This window comes from Vicugna pacos, chromosome 13 (genome assembly GCF_048564905.1).
Source record: "Vicugna pacos chromosome 13, VicPac4, whole genome shotgun sequence".
Taxonomy (NCBI): domain Eukaryota; kingdom Metazoa; phylum Chordata; class Mammalia; order Artiodactyla; family Camelidae; genus Vicugna; species Vicugna pacos.
The window spans coordinates 99,235-113,141 of NC_132999.1; positions in this window are offsets into that span (position 1 = coordinate 99,235).

The window sequence follows — 13,907 nt, forward strand, 5'->3', positions numbered from 1 at the left end:
AAAACGACAGACACACACGTAGACTAGCCCCTCCCATTCTTAAATATCTAGGCAGTCAGGCTGGTAGTCAGACAGACACACAATCTAGACATGGGTGTTCTGGGGAAGGGGTTTGACGGAAGCGACTGGGGAATAGGGTGCCACTGTGGAGCTAGAGGATATTCTCCCATGTCCCTAGCTGCCTTGCCTGGAGGAGGCATCCGCTCCCCCAAGTTCACCGGACTCAAACCTTTAAAGTCGCCCTGCTCCTGGGAGCGGGCGTGGTGAGGTCAGGGGAAGAGGTCGGCAGCAGAGGCGGAGACAGAGGCTGCACAGCAGCAAACGGGGATGCCTCGGCGGCTTGGTCATTTTCCTCCGAACTCCACCTCTTCTGCCCTCGGGGCGGCCTCTGCTAACCCAGGTTTCCGGGATTTAGTTCTCCTTGTCAGCCAGGTCCTGGGATGCTGGTGAGGTGACTTCAGAGGACAGGGACGTCGTGGGGAGCGGACTGCCTCTGATCAGCCGATCAGTTTGCTCCCATCTCCACAGCGGCCTGGCCTGGGGGCGGCCTCTCCTGCCCCAGGTTCACCGTATGCATGTTTCCATGTCAGCGTCCGCCCTGGAGGCAGGCGCGGTGCGATCAGGGGCTGCAGTGAGTAGTCGGGGCTGCCCCACCGAGCCCCTGTTATTGCTCAGATCTCCCCCTTGGCCGGTTCTAGGGTTGATCTCTGCTACCCTAGGTACACGAGGTGCACATCTTTGCGTTTCCCGGCTCCCCGGAGGCGGGCAGGGGTGGCCTGTGGGCGGGGCGGGGGCGGGGCTGGGGCGGGGCGGTGGCGGAAACCAAGAGGGCAGAAGCAGGAGGCATGGGCTGCCCAGGCAAGCCTGTGGGTTTCTATCCAGTGTCCCCCTCAGCCTGCAGTTGGGGCGTTGGGGCGCCCCCTGCTGCTTCAGGGTGGCAATTGCCATCCCCCCAGGTGGCACGAATACTGGGATTCTTCCTACAGTAGACACACAGAGAGACAAAGAAATAGACAGACAGACACACTAGCCTCTTCCTCCATTTAGAAACAGCCATATATCCTAACCTCCTCTTCCTCATGCATTCTATAGGTAGACACATACATACATAGGCAGACACCCACAGACACACACATACACACACTGGCGTCCTACTTCTCCTCACTTAATTAGGTAGTGAGACACACTAATCTCCTCCTCCATTAGATAATAGATCGAGAAACGCAATAGACTCTTCCTCATCCTCCATTAGATAGATAGTGAGATTGACTGATAAACACACTAGCCTCTTTGTTCTCCTGTAGAGGGACAGACAGATAGCCAGACACTTTGGAATCCTTCTTCTTCTCCATTAGATAATAATACAGACAGACTCACAGACACACAGACAGACATACACACTAGTCTTCTCCTCCCCTGAGAGTCAGAGAGATAGGCACTGTAGCCTCCTTCTTCTCGATTAGATAAACGTACATATATAGATATCTGTTACAGTGACAGAGAGACAGACATACTAGCTTACTCCCCCTCCATTAGATGCACACATAGACTGATACAAATATACAGTAGAATACCCCCCTTGACTTTCCGCTTCATTGATACACAGACCCGCACGCACACACAGACACACAGACACACACACACACACACACACACGGTAGCCTCCTCCTCTTCCTCAAATTCGAAGTTATGTAGATAGACACACTAACCTACTCCTCCAATACACAGACACATAAAAAGGCACACTAGCCTATAGGTATGCCTCCTTTAGATAGATAGGTAGTTAGGTAGATAGATAGATAGATAGTTAGATAGATAGATAGATAGATAGATAGATAGATAGATAGATAGATAGATAGATAGATAGATAGATAGAAAGATAGATACATAGGCAGGCAGGAAGATACAGAGTCATACAAGTCTCCTCCTCCTCCGTTAGATAAGCAGACGGGCACACACATAGGCTAGCCTCTCCCATCCTCCTCTAGGCAGGCAATCAGGCAGGCAGGCAGTCAGACAGACAGACACACTAGCGTCGGGGTGCGGTCTGTGGACAGGGATCAGCAGCGTTGACCAGGGGCAGGAGTGCCACTGGCGAGTCATAGCGTTTTATCCCATGTCCCACCCTGCCTTGCCTGGGGGTGGCATCCGCTCCCCCAAGTTCACCGGACTCAGACATTTGAAGTCTCCCTGCTTTGGGAGCGGGCGTGCTGAGGTCAGGGGAAGAGTTCAGCGGCAGATATGGAGGCGGCACAGCAGCTAAGGGGGATGCCTCGGGGAGTCGATCATTTTCCTACCATCTCCCCCTCTCCTGGCCTCGGGATGTCCTCTGCTACCCCAGGTGTGCGGGATTTAATTCTCCTTGTCAGCCAGGTCCTGGGAGGCTGCTGCGGTGATCTCTGGGTACAGGGACGTTGAGGGGAGCAGACTACATCGGGTGAGCCGATCAGGTTGCTCCCATCTCCACAAGGGCCTGGCCTGGAAACGGGCTCTCCTGCCCCGGGTTCACAGTATCCATGTTTCCATGTCAGCCTTCGGCCCGAAGGCGGGCCCGGTGTGATAAGGGGCTGCAGTGAGGAGGCGGGTCTGCCCCACCGAGCCCCTGTATTTGCTCAGATCTCCCCGTTGGCCGGTCCTAGGGTTGGTTTCTGCTACCCTAGGTACTCGAGGTGCACATCTCTGTGTTTTCCGGCTCCCGTGAAGCGGGTGTGGGGTGGGGCGCGGCGGGGGTCGGGCTGGGGCTTGGCGCGCGCAGCTATAGAAAGAGCAGAAGAGGCAGGCACGGGCTGCCCTGGCAAGCCTGTGGGTTCCCATCCATTGTCCCCCTCAGACTGCAATGGGGGCACCCTCTGTTGCTTCAGGGTGGCAATTGCCATCCCTCCAGGTGAGTCGAATACTGAGAGGCTTCCTCCATTAGACAGACAGAGAGACAAATAAATAGACAGTCAGACACACTAGCGTCTTCCTCCATTTAGACACAGCCATCTATCCTAACCTCCTCCTCCTCATCCATTATAGAGGGAGACAGAAACATAGACAGACAGACATGCACAAACACACACACACTAGCCTCCTCCTTCTCTTCCAATAGGTAGATAGGTAGATAGACAAACTAACCTCCTCCTCCAACAGACACACAAGTAAAAACTCACACTTGGCTCCTGCTATGCCTCCACTTGATAGATAGATAGATAGATAGATAGATAGATAGATAGATAGATAGATAGATAGATAGATAGGCAGGCCAATAGAGAGACCTACTCGCCGGCTGCTCCTCCGTTAGGTAAAACGACAGACACACACGTAGACTAGCCCCTCCCATTCTTAAATATCTAGGCAGTCAGGCTGGTAGTCAGACAGACACACAATCTAGACATGGGTGTTCTGGGGAAGGGGTTTGACGGAAACGACTGGGGAATAGGGTGCCACTGTCGAGCTAGAGGATATTCTCCCATGTCCCTAGCTGCCTTGCCTGGAGGAGGCATCCGCTCCCCCAAGTTCACCGGACTCAAACCTTTAAAGTCGCCCTGCTCCTGGGAGCGGGCGTGGTGAGGTCAGGGGAAGAGGTCGGCAGCAGAGGCGGAGACAGAGGCTGCACAGCAGCAAACGGGGATGCCTCGGCGGCTTGGTCATTTTCCTCCGAACTCCACCTCTTCTGCCCTCGGGGCGGCCTCTGCTAACCCAGGTTTCCGGGATTTAGTTCTCCTTGTCAGCCAGGTCCTGGGATGCTGGTGAGGTGACTTCAGAGGACAGGGACGTCGTGGGGAGCGGACTGCCTCTGATCAGCCGATCAGTTTGCTCCCATCTCCACAGCGGCCTGGCCTGGGGGCGGCCTCTCCTGCCCCAGGTTCACCGTATGCATGTTTCCATGTCAGCGTCCGCCCTGGAGGCAGGCGCGGTGCGATCAGGGGCTGCAGTGAGTAGTCGGGGCTGCCCCACCGAGCCCCTGTTATTGCTCAGATCTCCCCCTTGGCCGGTTCTAGGGTTGATCTCTGCTACCCTAGGTACACGAGGTGCACATCTTTGCGTTTCCCGGCTCCCCGGAGGCGGGCAGGGGTGGCCTGTGGGCGGGGCGGGGGCGGGGCTGGGGCGGGGCGGTGGCGGAAACCAAGAGGGCAGAAGCAGGAGGCATGGGCTGCCCAGGCAAGCCTGTGGGTTTCTATCCAGTGTCCCCCTCAGCCTGCAGTTGGGGCGTTGGGGCGCCCCCTGCTGCTTCAGGGTGGCAATTGCCATCCCCCCAGGTGGCACGAATACTGGGATTCTTCCTACAGTAGACACACAGAGAGACAAAGAAATAGACAGACAGACACACTAGCCTCTTCCTCCATTTAGAAACAGCCATATATCCTAACCTCCTCTTCCTCATGCATTCTATAGGTAGACACATACATACATAGGCAGACACCCACAGACACACACATACACACACTGGCGTCCTACTTCTCCTCACTTAATTAGGTAGTGAGACACACTAATCTCCTCCTCCATTAGATAATAGATCGAGAAACGCAATAGACTCTTCCTCATCCTCCATTAGATAGATAGTGAGATTGACTGATAAACACACTAGCCTCTTTGTTCTCCTGTAGAGGGACAGACAGATAGCCAGACACTTTGGAATCCTTCTTCTTCTCCATTAGATAATAATACAGACAGACTCACAGACACACAGACAGACATACACACTAGTCTTCTCCTCCCCTGAGAGTCAGAGAGATAGGCACTGTAGCCTCCTTCTTCTCGATTAGATAAACGTACATATATAGATATCTGTTACAGTGACAGAGAGACAGACATACTAGCTTACTCCCCCTCCATTAGATGCACACATAGACTGATACAAATATACAGTAGAATACCCCCCTTGACTTTCCGCTTCATTGATACACAGACCCGCACGCACACACAGACACACAGACACACACACACACACACACACACGGTAGCCTCCTCCTCTTCCTCAAATTCGAAGTTATGTAGATAGACACACTAACCTACTCCTCCAATACACAGACACATAAAAAGGCACACTAGCCTATAGGTATGCCTCCTTTAGATAGATAGGTAGTTAGGTAGATAGATAGATAGATAGTTAGATAGATAGATAGATAGATAGATAGATAGATAGATAGATAGATAGATAGATAGATAGATAGATAGAAAGTTAGATACATAGGCAGGCAGGAAGATACAGAGACATACAAGTCTCCTCCTCCTCCGTTAGATAAGCAGACGGGCACACACATAGGCTAGCCTCTCCCATCCTCCTCTAGGCAGGCAATCAGGCAGGCAGGCAGTCAGACAGACAGACACACTAGCGTCGGGGTGCGGTCTGTGGACAGGGATCAGCAGCGTTGACCAGGGGCAGGAGTGCCACTGGCGAGTCATAGCGTTTTATCCCATGTCCCACCCTGCCTTGCCTGGGGGTGGCATCCGCTCCCCCAAGTTCACCGGACTCAGACATTTGAAGTCTCCCTGCTTTGGGAGCGGGCGTGCTGAGGTCAGGGGAAGAGTTCAGCGGCAGATATGGAGGCGGCACAGCAGCTAAGGGGGATGCCTCGGGGAGTCGATCATTTTCCTACCATCTCCCCCTCTCCTGGCCTCGGGATGTCCTCTGCTACCCCAGGTGTGCGGGATTTAATTCTCCTTGTCAGCCAGGTCCTGGGAGGCTGCTGCGGTGATCTCTGGGTACAGGGACGTTGAGGGGAGCAGACTACATCGGGTGAGCCGATCAGGTTGCTCCCATCTCCACAAGGGCCTGGCCTGGAAACGGGCTCTCCTGCCCCGGGTTCACAGTATCCATGTTTCCATGTCAGCCTTCGGCCCGAAGGCGGGCCCGGTGTGATAAGGGGCTGCAGTGAGGAGGCGGGTCTGCCCCACCGAGCCCCTGTATTTGCTCAGATCTCCCCGTTGGCCGGTCCTAGGGTTGGTTTCTGCTACCCTAGGTACTCGAGGTGCACATCTCTGTGTTTTCCGGCTCCCGTGAAGCGGGTGTGGGGTGGGGCGCGGCGGGGGTCGGGCTGGGGCTTGGCGCGCGCAGCTATAGAAAGAGCAGAAGCGGCAGGCACGGGCTGCCCTGGCAAGCCTGTGGGTTCCCATCCATTGTCCCCCTCAGACTGCAATGGGGGCACCCTCTGTTGCTTCAGGGTGGCAATTGCCATCCCTCCAGGTGAGTCGAATACTGAGAGGCTTCCTCCATTAGACAGACAGAGAGACAAATAAATAGACAGTCAGACACACTAGCGTCTTCCTCCATTTAGACACAGCCATCTATCCTAACCTCCTCCTCCTCATCCATTATAGAGGGAGACAGAAACATAGACAGACAGACATGCACAAACACACACACACTAGCCTCCTCCTTCTCTTCCAATAGGTAGATAGGTAGATAGACAAACTAACCTCCTCCTCCAACAGACACACAAGTAAAAAGTCACACTTGGCTCCTGCTATGCCTCCACTTGATAGATAGATAGATAGATAGATAGATAGATAGATAGATAGATAGGCAGGCCAATAGAGAGACCTACTCGCCGGCTGCTCCTCCGTTAGGTAAAACGACAGACACACACGTAGACTAGCCCCTCCCATTCTTAAATATCTAGGCAGTCAGGCTGGTAGTCAGACAGACACACAATCTAGACATGGGTGTTCTGGGGAAGGGGTTTGACGGAAACGACTGGGGAATAGGGTGCCACTGTCGAGCTAGAGGATATTCTCCCATGTCCCTAGCTGCCTTGCCTGGAGGAGGCATTCGCTCCCCCAAGTTCACCGGACTCAAACCTTTAAAGTCGCCCTGCTCCTGGGAGCGGGCGTGGTGAGGTCAGGGGAAGAGGTCGGCAGCAGAGGCGGAGACAGAGGCTGCACAGCAGCAAACGGGGATGCCTCGGCGGCTTGGTCATTTTCCTCCGAACTCCACCTCTTCTGCCCTCGGGGCGGCCTCTGCTAACCCAGGTTTCCGGGATTTAGTTCTCCTTGTCAGCCAGGTCCTGGGATGCTGGTGAGGTGACTTCAGAGGACAGGGACGTCGTGGGGAGCGGACTGCCTCTGATCAGCCGATCAGGTTGCTCCCATCTCCACAGCGGCCTGGCCTGGGGGCGGCCTCTCCTGCCCCAGGTTCACCGTATGCATGTTTCCATGTCAGCGTCCGCCCTGGAGGCAGGCGCGGTGCGATCAGGGGCTGCAGTGAGTAGTCGGGGCTGTCCCACCGAGCCCCTGTTATTGCTCAGATCTCCCCCTTGGCCGGTTCTAGGGTTGATCTCTGCTACCCTAGGTACACGAGGTGCACATCTTTGCGTTTCCCGGCTCCCCGGAGGCGGGCAGGGGTGGCCTGTGGGCGGGGCGGGGGCGGGGCTGGGGCGGGGCGGTGGCGGAAACCAAGAGGGCAGAAGCAGGAGGCATGGGCTGCCCAGGCAAGCCTGTGGGTTTCTATCCAGTGTCCCCCTCAGCCTGCAGTTGGGGCGTTGGGGCGCCCCCTGCTGCTTCAGGGTGGCAATTGCCATCCCCCCAGGTGGCACGAATACTGGGATTCTTCCTACAGTAGACACACAGAGAGACAAAGAAATAGACAGACAGACACACTAGCCTCTTCCTCCATTTAGAAACAGCCATATATCCTAACCTCCTCTTCCTCATGCATTCTATAGGTAGACACATACATACATAGGCAGACACCCACAGACACACACATACACACACTGGCGTCCTACTTCTCCTCACTTAATTAGGTAGTGAGACACACTAATCTCCTCCTCCATTAGATAATAGATCGAGAAACGCAATAGACTCTTCCTCATCCTCCATTAGATAGATAGTGAGATTGACTGATAAACACACTAGCCTCTTTGTTCTCCTGTAGAGGGACAGACAGATAGCCAGACACTTTGGAATCCTTCTTCTTCTCCATTAGATAATAATACAGACAGACTCACAGACACACAGACAGACATACACACTAGTCTTCTCCTCCCCTGAGAGTCAGAGAGATAGACACTGTAGCCTCCTTCTTCTCGATTAGATAAACGTACATATATAGATATCTGTTACAGTGACAGAGAGACAGACATACTAGCTTACTCCCCCTCCATTAGATGCACACATAGACTGATACAAATATACAGTAGAATACACCCCTTGACTTTCCGCTTCATTGATACACAGACCCGCACGCACACACAGACACACAGACACACACACACACACACACACACACACACACACGGTAGCCTCCTCCTCTTCCTCAAATTCGAAGTTATGTAGATAGACACACTAACCTACTCCTCCAAAACACAGACACATAAAAAGGCACACTAGCCTATAGGTATGCCTCCTTTAGATAGATAGGTAGTTAGGTAGATAGATAGATAGATAGTTAGATAGATAGATAGTTAGATAGATAGATAGATAGATAGATAGATAGATAGATAGATAGATAGATGATAGATAGATAGATAGATAGATAGATAGATAGATAGATAGATAGATAGATAGATAGAAAGATAGATACATAGGCAGGCAGGAAGATACAGAGACATACAAGTCTCCTCCTCCTCCGTTAGATAAGCAGACGGGCACACACATAGGCTAGCCTCTCCCATCCTCCTCTAGGCAGGCAATCAGGCAGGCAGGCAGTCAGACAGACAGACACACTAGCGTCGGGGTGCGGTCTGTGGACAGGGATCAGCAGCGTTGACCAGGGGCAGGAGTGCCACTGGCGAGTCATAGCGTTTTATCCCATGTCCCACCCTGCCTTGCCTGGGGGTGGCATCCGCTCCCCCAAGTTCACCGGACTCAGACATTTGAAGTCTCCCTGCTTTGGGAGCGGGCGTGCTGAGGTCAGGGGAAGAGTTCAGCGGCAGATATGGAGGCGGCACAGCAGCTAAGGGGGATGCCTCGGGGAGTCGATCATTTTCCTACCATCTCCCCCTCTCCTGGCCTCGGGATGTCCTCTGCTACCCCAGGTGTGCGGGATTTAATTCTCCTTGTCAGCCAGGTCCTGGGAGGCTGCTGCGGTGATCTCTGGGTACAGGGACGTTGAGGGGAGCAGACTACATCGGGTGAGCCGATCAGGTTGCTCCCATCTCCACAAGGGCCTGGCCTGGAAACGGGCTCTCCTGCCCCGGGTTCACAGTATCCATGTTTCCATGTCAGCCTTCGGCCCGAAGGCGGGCCCGGTGTGATAAGGGGCTGCAGTGAGGAGGCGGGTCTGCCCCACCGAGCCCCTGTATTTGCTCAGATCTCCCCGTTGGCCGGTCCTAGGGTTGGTTTCTGCTACCCTAGGTACTCGAGGTGCACATCTCTGTGTTTTCCGGCTCCCGTGAAGCGGGTGTGGGGTGGGGCGCGGCGGGGGTCGGGCTGGGGCTTGGCGCGCGCAGCTATAGAAAGAGCAGAAGCGGCAGGCACGGGCTGCCCTGGCAAGCCTGTGGGTTCCCATCCATTGTCCCCCTCAGACTGCAATGGGGGCACCCTCTGTTGCTTCAGGGTGGCAATTGCCATCCCTCCAGGTGAGTCGAATACTGAGAGGCTTCCTCCATTAGACAGACAGAGAGACAAATAAATAGACAGTCAGACACACTAGCGTCTTCCTCCATTTAGACACAGCCATCTATCCTAACCTCCTCCTCCTCATCCATTATAGAGGGAGACAGAAACATAGACAGACAGACATGCACAAACACACACACACTAGCCTCCTCCTTCTCTTCCAATAGGTAGATAGGTAGATAGACAAACTAACCTCCTCCTCCAACAGACACACAAGTAAAAACTCACACTTGGCTCCTGCTATGCCTCCACTTGATAGATAGATAGATAGATAGATAGATAGATAGATAGATAGATAGATAGATAGATAGATAGGCAGGCCAATAGAGAGACCTACTCGCCGGCTGCTCCTCCGTTAGGTAAAACGACAGACACACACGTAGACTAGCCCCTCCCATTCTTAAATATCTAGGCAGTCAGGCTGGTAGTCAGACAGACACACAATCTAGACATGGGTGTTCTGGGGAAGGGGTTTGACGGAAGCGACTGCGGAATAGGGTGCCACTGTCGAGCTAGAGGATATTCTCCCATGTCCCTAGCTGCCTTGCCTGGAGGAGGCATCCGCTCCCCCAAGTTCACCGGACTCAAACCTTTAAAGTCGCCCTGCTCCTGGGAGCGGGCGTGGTGAGGTCAGGGGAAGAGGTCGGCAGCAGAGGCGGAGACAGAGGCTGCACAGCAGCAAACGGGGATGCCTCGGCGGCTTGGTCATTTTCCTCCGAACTCCACCTCTTCTGCCCTCGGGGCGGCCTCTGCTAACCCAGGTTTCCGGGATTTAGTTCTCCTTGTCAGCCAGGTCCTGGGATGCTGGTGAGGTGACTTCAGAGGACAGGGACGTCGTGGGGAGCGGACTGCCTCTGATCAGCCGATCAGTTTGCTCCCATCTCCACAGCGGCCTGGCCTGGGGGCGGCCTCTCCTGCCCCAGGTTCACCGTATGCATGTTTCCATGTCAGCGTCCGCCCTGGAGGCAGGCGCGGTGCGATCAGGGGCTGCAGTGAGTAGTCGGGGCTGCCCCACCGAGCCCCTGTTATTGCTCAGATCTCCCCCTTGGCCGGTTCTAGGGTTGATCTCTGCTACCCTAGGTACACGAGGTGCACATCTTTGCGTTTCCCGGCTCCCCGGAGGCGGGCAGGGGTGGCCTGTGGGCGGGGCGGGGGCGGGGCTGGGGCGGGGCGGTGGCGGAAACCAAGAGGGCAGAAGCAGGAGGCATGGGCTGCCCAGGCAAGCCTGTGGGTTTCTATCCAGTGTCCCCCTCAGCCTGCAGTTGGGGCGTTGGGGCGCCCCCTGCTGCTTCAGGGTGGCAATTGCCATCCCCCCAGGTGGCACGAATACTGGGATTCTTCCTACAGTAGACACACAGAGAGACAAAGAAATAGACAGACAGACACACTAGCCTCTTCCTCCATTTAGAAACAGCCATATATCCTAACCTCCTCTTCCTCATGCATTCTATAGGTAGACACATACATACATAGGCAGACACCCACAGACACACACATACACACACTGGCGTCCTACTTCTCCTCACTTAATTAGGTAGTGAGACACACTAATCTCCTCCTCCATTAGATAATAGATCGAGAAACGCAATAGACTCTTCCTCATCCTCCATTAGATAGATAGTGAGATTGACTGATAAACACACTAGCCTCTTTGTTCTCCTGTAGAGGGACAGACAGATAGCCAGACACTTTGGAATCCTTCTTCTTCTCCATTAGATAATAATACAGACAGACTCACAGACACACAGACAGACATACACACTAGTCTTCTCCTCCCCTGAGAGTCAGAGAGATAGGCACTGTAGCCTCCTTCTTCTCGATTAGATAAACGTACATATATAGATATCTGTTACAGTGACAGAGAGACAGACATACTAGCTTACTCCCCCTCCATTAGATGCACACATAGACTGATACAAATATACAGTAGAATACCCCCCTTGACTTTCCGCTTCATTGATACACAGACCCGCACGCACACACAGACACACAGACACACACACACACACACACACAAACACACACGGTAGCCTCCTCCTCTTCCTCAAATTCGAAGTTATGTAGATAGACACACTAACCTACTCCTCCAATACACAGACACATAAAAAGGCACACTAGCCTATAGGTATGCCTCCTTTAGATAGATAGGTAGTTAGGTAGATAGATAGATAGATAGTTAGATAGATAGATAGTTAGATAGATAGATAGATAGATAGATAGATAGATAGATAGATAGATAGATAGATAGACAGATGATAGATAGATAGATAGATAGATAGATAGATAGATAGATAGATAGATAGAAAGATAGATACATAGGCAGGCAGGAAGATACAGAGACATACAATTCTCCTCCTCCTCCGTTAGATAAGCAGACGGGCACACACATAGGCTAGCCTCTCCCATCCTCCTCTAGGCAGGCAATCAGGCAGGCAGGCAGTCAGACAGACAGACACACTAGCGTCGGGGTGCGGTCTGTGGACAGGGATCAGCAGCGTTGACCAGGGGCAGGAGTGCCACTGGCGAGTCATAGCGTTTTATCCCATGTCCCACCCTGCCTTGCCTGGGGGTGGCATCCGCTCCCCCAAGTTCACCGGACTCAGACATTTGAAGTCTCCCTGCTTTGGGAGCGGGCGTGCTGAGGTCAGGGGAAGAGTTCAGCGGCAGATATGGAGGCGGCACAGCAGCTAAGGGGGATGCCTCGGGGAGTCGATCATTTTCCTACCATCTCCCCCTCTCCTGGCCTCGGGATGTCCTCTGCTACCCCAGGTGTGCGGGATTTAATTCTCCTTGTCAGCCAGGTCCTGGGAGGCTGCTGCGGTGATCTCTGGGTACAGGGACGTTGAGGGGAGCAGACTACATCGGGTGAGCCGATCAGGTTGCTCCCATCTCCACAAGGGCCTGGCCTGGAAACGGGCTCTCCTGCCCCGGGTTCACAGTATCCATGTTTCCATGTCAGCCTTCGCCCCGAAGGCGGGCCCGGTGTGATAAGGGGCTGCAGTGAGGAGGCGGGTCTGCCCCACCGAACCCCTGTATTTGCTCAGATCTCCCCGTTGGCCGGTCCTAGGGTTGGTTTCTGCTACCCTAGGTACTCGAGGTGCACATCTCTGTGTTTTCCGGCTCCCGTGAAGCGGGTGTGGGGTGGGGCGCGGCGGGGGTCGGGCTGGGGCTTGGCGCGCGCAGCTATAGAAAGAGCAGAAGAGGCAGGCACGGGCTGCCCTGGCAAGCCTGTGGGTTCCCATCCATTGTCCCCCTCAGACTGCAATGGGGGCACCCTCTGTTGCTTCAGGGTGGCAATTGCCATCCCTCCAGGTGAGTCGAATACTGAGAGGCTTCCTCCATTAGACAGACAGAGAGACAAATAAATAGACAGTCAGACACACTAGCGTCTTCCTCCATTTAGACACAGCCATCTATCCTAACCTCCTCCTCCTCATCCATTATAGAGGGAGACAGAAACATAGACAGACAGACATGCACAAACACACACACACTAGCCTCCTCCTTCTCTTCCAATAGGTAGATAGGTAGATAGACAAACTAACCTCCTCCTCCAACAGACACACAAGTAAAAAGTCACACTTGGCTCCTGCTATGCCTCCACTTGATAGATAGATAGATAGATAGATAGATAGATAGATAGATAGATAGATAGGCAGGCCAATAGAGAGACCTACTTGCCGGCTGCTCCTCCGTTAGGTAAAACGACAGACACACACGTAGACTAGCCCCTCCCATTCTTAAATATCTAGGCAGTCAGGCTGGTAGTCAGACAGACACACAATCTAGACATGGGTGTTCTGGGGAAGGGGTTTGACGTAAGCGACTGGGGAATAGGGTGCCACTGTGGAGCTAGAGGATATTCTCCCATGTCCCTAGCTGCCTTGCCTGGAGGAGGCATCCGCTCCCCCAAGTTCACCGGACTCAAACCTTTAAAGTCGCCCTGCTCCTGGGAGCGGGCGTGGTGAGGTCAGGGGAAGAGGTCGGCAGCAGAGGCGGAGACAGAGGCTGCACAGCAGCAAACGGGGATGCCTCGGCGGCTTGGTCATTTTCCTCCGAACTCCACCTCTTCTGCCCTCGGGGCGGCCTCTGCTAACCCAGGTTTCCGGGATTTAGTTCTCCTTGTCAGCCAGGTCCTGGGATGCTGGTGAGGTGACTTCAGAGGACAGGGACGTCGTGGGGAGCGGACTGCCTCTGATCAGCCGATCAGTTTGCTCCCATCTCCACAGCGGCCTGGCCTGGGGGCGGCCTCTCCTGCCCCAGGTTCACCGTATGCATGTTTCCATGTCAGCGTCCGCCCTGGAGGCAGGCGCGGTGCGATCAGGGGCTGCAGTGAGTAGTCGGGGCTGTCCCACCGAGCCCCT